General features: G+C 45.8%; 1 pseudogene; it reads left to right on the top strand.

Annotated features, from left to right (window-relative positions):
* The window catches only part of LOC100617167 (ras-related GTP-binding protein C-like), a 10,068-nt pseudogene extending 4,008 nt beyond the window's left edge, over positions 1-6,060 (top strand).
* The last annotated feature ends 1,266 nt before the right edge of the window (positions 6,061-7,326 follow it).

Raw genomic sequence — 7,326 nt, 5'->3', positions numbered from 1 at the left:
CAACAGGACTTGGCAATGAATGGGGCAGGGCAGGGAGTGGGAGAAAGTGGAGGAAGAATCCAAGATGACTAGAAACAGAGATGGAGAAAAAGAGACCGAAGGAGGCAGAGAGGTTGGAGACCCGGTATGGTATAATAAGATAGAAGCAAAGCATGAAGGGAGTTTCAAGAACAAAGGGGGTGGGGTGGTTCTGGAAAGCAATGGAAAAAAGTCACTAAAGTGTTCAGCCCCTTTGGCCCAGCTCCCCCACCACTGGGCATGCAGCCCAGGAAGGTCATATTCCAAAACAAAGGTCCAATTTATACCGAAATATTTATAGCAGAACTTTTTATGCTGGCAAAGAACCAGTCAAAAGAGGTGCCCACAATGAAGAAGGCTGAGCAAACTGTGGAATTATCAACCCATCTGTAAGCATTTATTAAACACCTACTGTGCGCCAGGCACCAGGCTAGGCGCTGGGACTAGAAAGATGAAACACAAATAGTCCCTGCCCCCAAGAGCTTATCTTCTCCTGGGAGAAGCCAGCAGGCAATCAGTCAGTCAACATGCATTTATTTACCAAATAGCTACCTCTGTGGCGAGCTCTGTGCTAATCGCTGGGAAACTAGAAGACACGCAAGCAAAGAGAAGATGGTCCCTGGCCTCCAGGAGCCTCCATTCTGCTAGCGAGGAGAAAACGCCTTGCGTAAAGAGATACAAAAGAAGGATGAAGAATACAGCTGAATGTCGGTGCAGGGGGGAGCTAGCAACTGGGGAAGTCGGGATAGGACCGATAAGGATGTGGGCTTTTCCTCATGGAAAGCCTTGAAGGACCTCAAAGGGATTCCAAGAGATAGAAAGAGGAGGTGGGAGGCTGAATGTCATGTATGGGCATGGCAAGGAGGTTCCTGGGTATTCCCTCCGCTGAAGCAGTTAGCATCCCCTTCATCGCCTCCTTGCCTGGCCCCTGGGATGCTTTCTCCTCTACAGAGCTCTATGAAAATAGTTCTTCTCCAAATGCCCTTGGCAATGGGACTTGGGAGGCAGAGTGCACCCCCTTCCAGGCTTGCTGGCTCCTTTTTGATTTCCTTTGTTTATGTGCACTTATTAAGCACCTACTATATAGAACATACTGCTCCTGAGGGACACACATGACCCTCTCTAGGCTTCCACAAGCTGGCATCTTCAGCCCACGCGACCCTGGAAATCTGTCCACAGCATGCCAGAGGCAGGGCTAGCAGTTGGGGGAAGGGGGTGCCCCAGGAGATTTGAAGCCTGTTTCCCATTGAATGGATCTTCTCTGATCTCTTTCCAGTCTCCCTGCATGTCTCAGCCATGGAGGCCAGAGTTCAATCCCACGTGAGCAGGAGGACACAAGGACGGTGAAAGGCAACTGCCCCAACGGGGACCCCTTGGGCTAACCATCCCGATGACTTCTCGCATCCTGGCGATTCGTGAGTCCTGAACAAGCACGATTGCTTCCACGCTTGCTGCCCCAGAGAGGAATGAACTCACACCCTCCCCATCAGCCAACACCCACCAGAAGGCGCTGGGGGAGAGGCGGAATGCTGGTGGTCCAACCGGACCCAGCCCAACCTGAGTGCTGGCCAGTAATGCCGGCGATGGACAAGCCAAGAAGTAAAGGATGAATTGGGGTGAGTTGTCGTCGCTGCCTCCGCTGCCATTCAGATAGCCTGGAGATTTCCACTCAAGCTCCCTCTGAAAACAATCCCCCAGATCCACTTCCTGTTTGCTCACCCATTGGGAGATTCATTCCATTGGCTACAGATGGTGCTGATAACAGGATGCTTTAAAACATGAGAATCTTATCTGGGGGAGCAACGAGGGTAAAACAAAGAGCAACTATTAACACTTTAGCATGAATTGGGCTCTCCGTTCTCTAGAATGGAGGTCCAAGGAAATGACGTCTGGAAAGACAGGTGAATTCTGGGGGTTGGTTCAGCAATCAGGAACTATCTCAAGAAATCAGGGATTCTTAAGGTTTCCGGTGTCATCATGAGTTTCTAGTAATACATAAATCCTCCTCAGAATCATGTTGTACTGCCCACATTCAGAATTCACATTCCAGTTAGAGATTAGGGAGAATGAAGATTGCTGGTTTTTAACATTTAGGTTCATAGGCCCACTGAAATCTATTCACAGATTCTTTATGCCCATGTTGGTGAACCTATGGCACACATGCCGGAGAGGACTGCTCTCCTTCCCCTCTCCACACACACCTGAGGATCTTTCTCCCATCACCTGCTCCTCTGCCCAACAGCCCAATGGGAGCACTCCCATCTTCTCTGGGGTAAAGGGGTGGCTCGCATGCACATGAGGGTCACAGTTTGGGTACTAAGTTTCTAAGGTTCACCATCACTGCTTTGGATTCAGATTCCCCCTGGCCTCACCATGATGCATAAAATGTGTTCAGAACCACAGTATGGACCCCTGGGAAACCAAGAGACCCAGAAGGGAATGGACCTGGGAGAATATTTGGAGAGTGAAGAGAGACCTAAAAGAAGTCAAGGGAGACAGCATATTGTCTCGTGAAAAATTGTAAATCTCAATGATATGTGTACATGTATGTATATACATACATATATGAGTATATGTATATATATATATATATATATATATACAACTAGATAGTGCAGTGGATAGAATACAGGCCCAGAAATCAGGAAGACTCATCCAAATGCAGCCCCGGATACTTACTAGCTGTATGACCCTGGGAAAGTCACTTTACCCTGTTTGCCTCAATTTCCTCATCTGACAAATGTAAAGATTAAAATTTAGGGGAGACTGAGGCAGGTAGAAATTAGTTTCTCTCTGCAAGGAGTATTATATTTTATGAGGTTTATTAAAGATTAAGGATTAAAGAAAATACAGAATAAGAAAAAACACATGCCTAGGCCAGAGGCCAAGACAAGACCTCACCTATATTATGGAAAGAGCCATGTCTGCTCCAAAACGGAAGTCCAAGAGAGAGACCCAGAAGCCTTTGCAATCAAGGTTAAATACCTTCTAGATCTCAGCCCAGGTGAGATTACAAAGCATTCTGGGGAAGTGGAGCAAAGGCTTGTGGGGATTGAAGTCCTGGATTCCAGTCCATTTTTACACAAATGAGCCAGAGGAGGAAATGGCCAACCACTCTAGTATGTCTACCAAGAGAACCCCAAATGGGATCATGAAGAGTCAGACACATCTGAAATGACTGAACCACAAAATGTGCCAAGCACCCGTCTCAGCACTGATTATAGAAAGGGAAAACAAGCTGGTCCCTACTCTTGGAGATCTTCTATTGGCCAAGAATCTAGACTACCAACTACATGATACCATATGTAGACTTGAATACCAGAATTAACAAACGTATATTAGGTACGTCCTATGTGCCAGGCACCATAGGAAGCCCTCAGGACACTAAGGCAAAAATGAATCCATTCCTACCCTCAAAGAGTTTCCTGACAGTCCAGGCTGTATATGAATAGTTATGTACAAAATAAATTCAAGTCCAATCCTAGATGATTTGGGGGTGGCAATCAGGAATGGCTTCATGTAGGAGGTGGCACCTAAGTGGAGTGTGAAGGGAAATTTCACTCTCTAAGAGATGGAGGTGAGAAAGGAAGAACATGCCAGACATTTGGACAGTCAGGGCAGAAACATGGAGTTGAGAGATGGGGCATCATTTGCAAGGAGCAGTGAGAAAGCCAACATGGCTGGGCCATAAAATGCATGGAAGATTAAAGAAGTCAGGAAAGGTAGGAAGGGATCAAAGAGTAAAGAACTTTATCTGCCAAAGTACTTTCTATTTCAACCCAAAGATAATATCGGGAGCCACCTGGGTCCTAGGAAGATTCCTTGGCAGGAGAGAGACTTGAGGCAGGGAGAACCCCCCCCCCCCCAAGACTGCTTGTCCTTCTCCCTGGAAAGGTGACCAAAGTACATCACTTTGATCTGGAAAATTAAAGGGTTGGTGAATGAGGCCACAGAGAAGTAGATTGGCACACCCCATCCAGGAACAATGGCATTGTTGATTGGATCATGGTTCCATAACTGAAATGCATACAAAGGCAAAGCTGTTGTGAGGCTGTAGAGAAGATAAATGAATGCCATGGAGTTTGGGGCTTTCCTAAAATAATATTCTGGAAGAGACAGTCCCTACTCAAGAATGGCAGGCCCCAGTGCAGAATTTCCTACAGGCAATCGCCTTTGGAATGGCTAGTCTGGCAGATGGAGAGGCCATGGAGGAGGCCTGAGAGAAGACGATTTCCACTTTGGACTGGTGCCTTGCCCCAAATCTCAAGTCAAAAGAGGGATCAAGACCCTGGAGATTTCAGTGTGGATGGGAAGACTTTCCATAGAAGGAGGATTCAGAGAGGCGAAAGGACAGGAGATTGAGTAGAGAGAATCTCCGAGAGCCTATTAGAGCTGGGATCCAGGCTAATTACAAAACGGGGCCTCTCCAAGAGGTCATGGGGCTGGGAAATGGAGAGGCCCAGGGGCTCTATCCACCACCCCAGAGCTTTGGCCCTCCCTCCCGGCAGAAGGAATAATGTTTAGCCTGGAGAATGAAGACTTGGGGAGGAATATGATGGTTGACATGACCTGCAAGGGAAATGAGGATTTCTCCTCCTCGGCCCTGGAGAGCACAACTGGTCTGTCTTATTGCTCATTCTTGTGCTCTCCCATCTGCATCCTTTGCAGTCACTCCCTGACCGTGCCTCATCTCTGCCTCCTTCTTAGCATCCCTCGTTTCCTTCCAAAGCCATCTCCAGGGATCAAAGCCTTCCTCAGCAGACCTTTCCTGCAGTCTCCCTTCTTAGAGTGTAAGCTGCTTAAGAGTAATGATTTGGGGGCAGCTGGCTGACAGGCAGGCAGTGGCAGGAGGGGCAGCCAGGCCTGGCCTGGGCTGGCTTGTCCTGCAGTATGGCGGGGCGGACGAGGCGCTGCTCTCTGGCAGCTACGGTGCAGCCAACTCATTCCCCAAGGACTTTGGCTATGGCGTGGAGGAGGAGGAGGTGACAGCTCCAAGCCGCAGATCCTGCTCATGGGGCTTCGGCACAGCGGCAAATAGTCCATCCAGAAGGTGGTGTTTCATAAAATGTCACCCAATGAGACCCTCTTTTTCGAAGCACCAATAAAATTTACAAAGATGACATTTCCAATAGCTCCTTTGTGAGTTTCCAGATATGTGACTTTCCTGGGCAAATGGATTTCTTTGACCAACCTTTAACTCTGAGATGGTCTTCAGGGGCATTAATAGATGCCATTGATGCACAGAATGACCTCATGGAGGTTTTAACAAGACTTCATATTACGGTTTCTAAAGCCTACAAAGTTCATTCGGAGGTTTTTATTCATAAAGTTGATGGCTTGTCTGATGATCATAAAATAGAAACTCAGAGGGGCATTCATCAGAGGGCCAATGATGACCGTGCAGATGCAGTACTAGGAAAGCTCCATCGTAGCTTTGATTTGACCAATATCTGTGGCCATTCAATATTTGAAGCCTTTAGTAAGGCGGTGCAGAAACGCATTCCACAGCTGCTGACTTTGGACAACCTATTAAATATCTTTAGATCTAAACAGGTATCGAAAAAGCTTTCCTCTTTGATGTTGTCAGCAAAATCTACATTGCAACAGACGCTCCCCCCATGGATGTGCTGTCATATGAGCTGTGCTGTGACATGACGGATGTTGTAATTGATGTGTCTTGTCTATATGGGTTAAAGGAAGATGGCCGTGGAACAGCATATCATAAAGAATTGATGGCAATGATCAAACTAAATAATACAATAAAGGAAGTGACAACATTTTGGGCACTGGTCTGCATTCTTAGGAAAGAAAGCGTTGAATGTAAAGGTTTGACAGACTACAACTTCCACTGTTTCCCCAAAGCTATTCATGAAGTTTTTGAGGTGGGTTTGACCTCTCACAGAGCCTGCAGCCATTAAGCCAACCCCTGTGCCATGAAAGCAGTGACTCACAATGGCGCGCCACGGTCTAAGGAGCCTTTTCTCCAATATTGAGTCAGGGACCAGCGATAGCTGGGCTTGTGGGAATCTGGTCCCAGTCCCAGTGGATAGAGGGGTTTATTTTCTGATTTGGATGAAAACTCCTTCAACTGATGTTGCATAACTGAAGCTACTGTGTTTCTTATAAAACAAAAACAAAAAAGAAAAAATCAGAAAGAAAAAAAGAACACTTGAGGCCACTGAAGTTAACATTGGAAACTCCAGGGTTTTTTGAGTGTGTGTGTTTCATCTTTTGAGTACTCCTTTAGTAATTTGAATATATCATACTTGGAGACAAAAGCAAGTTAAACTCTTCTTTCTAAGGAGAGTTTCAGTTGATTGCCAATTGAGTATAATGGAAAAGATTGACTTATCCCAAGCTTCACCTAAGTTGCCATTTGATTCGTCTAAAATACCCTGCCTTGCTTGAGTGCTAACACTGCCTCTCCAACTCTGATGGTGGACACCACACACTGAAAAACCAATCCACTAATGTACTTGTTCTCTAACTCAGAAGACATACAGTGTGACTGCATTGAAAGACATTTCACTATTCTCTCACAAAGGATGCAAGAAAATCCCAACCCTTGTCGACTGGAATGCAGGGCTCACCTATTGCTACCATCTCTCCAAAGTCTTGAGGGAAAAGCTTTTGAGGCTGTAGAGAAATGAGTTTTGGACACCAAAATGTCTTTTCTCTCTCCTGAAGATAACAGATGACCACAATTTTCATGATCAGGATTTAATAGAACCAAGGGAATATTTTTAACAACTTCATACTTCACTCTTCTGAGGAAGAAGTCTTCATCATGTCGTGGGAAACATTTAGCTCACCCTTTCTTAACCTTATTCTAGCTATCCTGATAGGAGCAAATATATATATATATATGTATATATATATATATCATGTGTGTGTGTGTGTGTGTGTATGTGTGTGTGTGTGTGTGAGTGTGTGTATTTTTTTCTCGAGTAATAGGTATCTGTATTTCCAGCTGCTGCTATTTGCCAGACTGATCCAGAAGGCACCACAGCTTGTGACATGCTGCATTCACTGCGGTCTGTTTGGGAGTGGGAGAGAGAGAGCACGTGGTCCCAAGCCTATGTTTGGTTTACATTCTGCGTCTCCAGTATTCTGACACCAAGTGTCAAATGTGGTACTTTTCTTTATCCAGGACATTAATTCTTGATCATTTTCTTGATAGTGGTTGAAATCTTTTCAGTTGATTGAAATTTGCATATTGTTTTCCTCAGATGCCCAATAGTTGTATGTTCAAAAGCCACTGGACCACTTGAGTAAACAAGTGCCACTGTTCAATTAAATCTGCATATT

This window comes from Monodelphis domestica, chromosome 2 (genome assembly GCF_027887165.1).
Source record: "Monodelphis domestica isolate mMonDom1 chromosome 2, mMonDom1.pri, whole genome shotgun sequence".
NCBI classification, from domain to species: domain Eukaryota; kingdom Metazoa; phylum Chordata; class Mammalia; order Didelphimorphia; family Didelphidae; genus Monodelphis; species Monodelphis domestica.
This window is presented reverse-complemented; position numbering and strand designations above follow the sequence as displayed.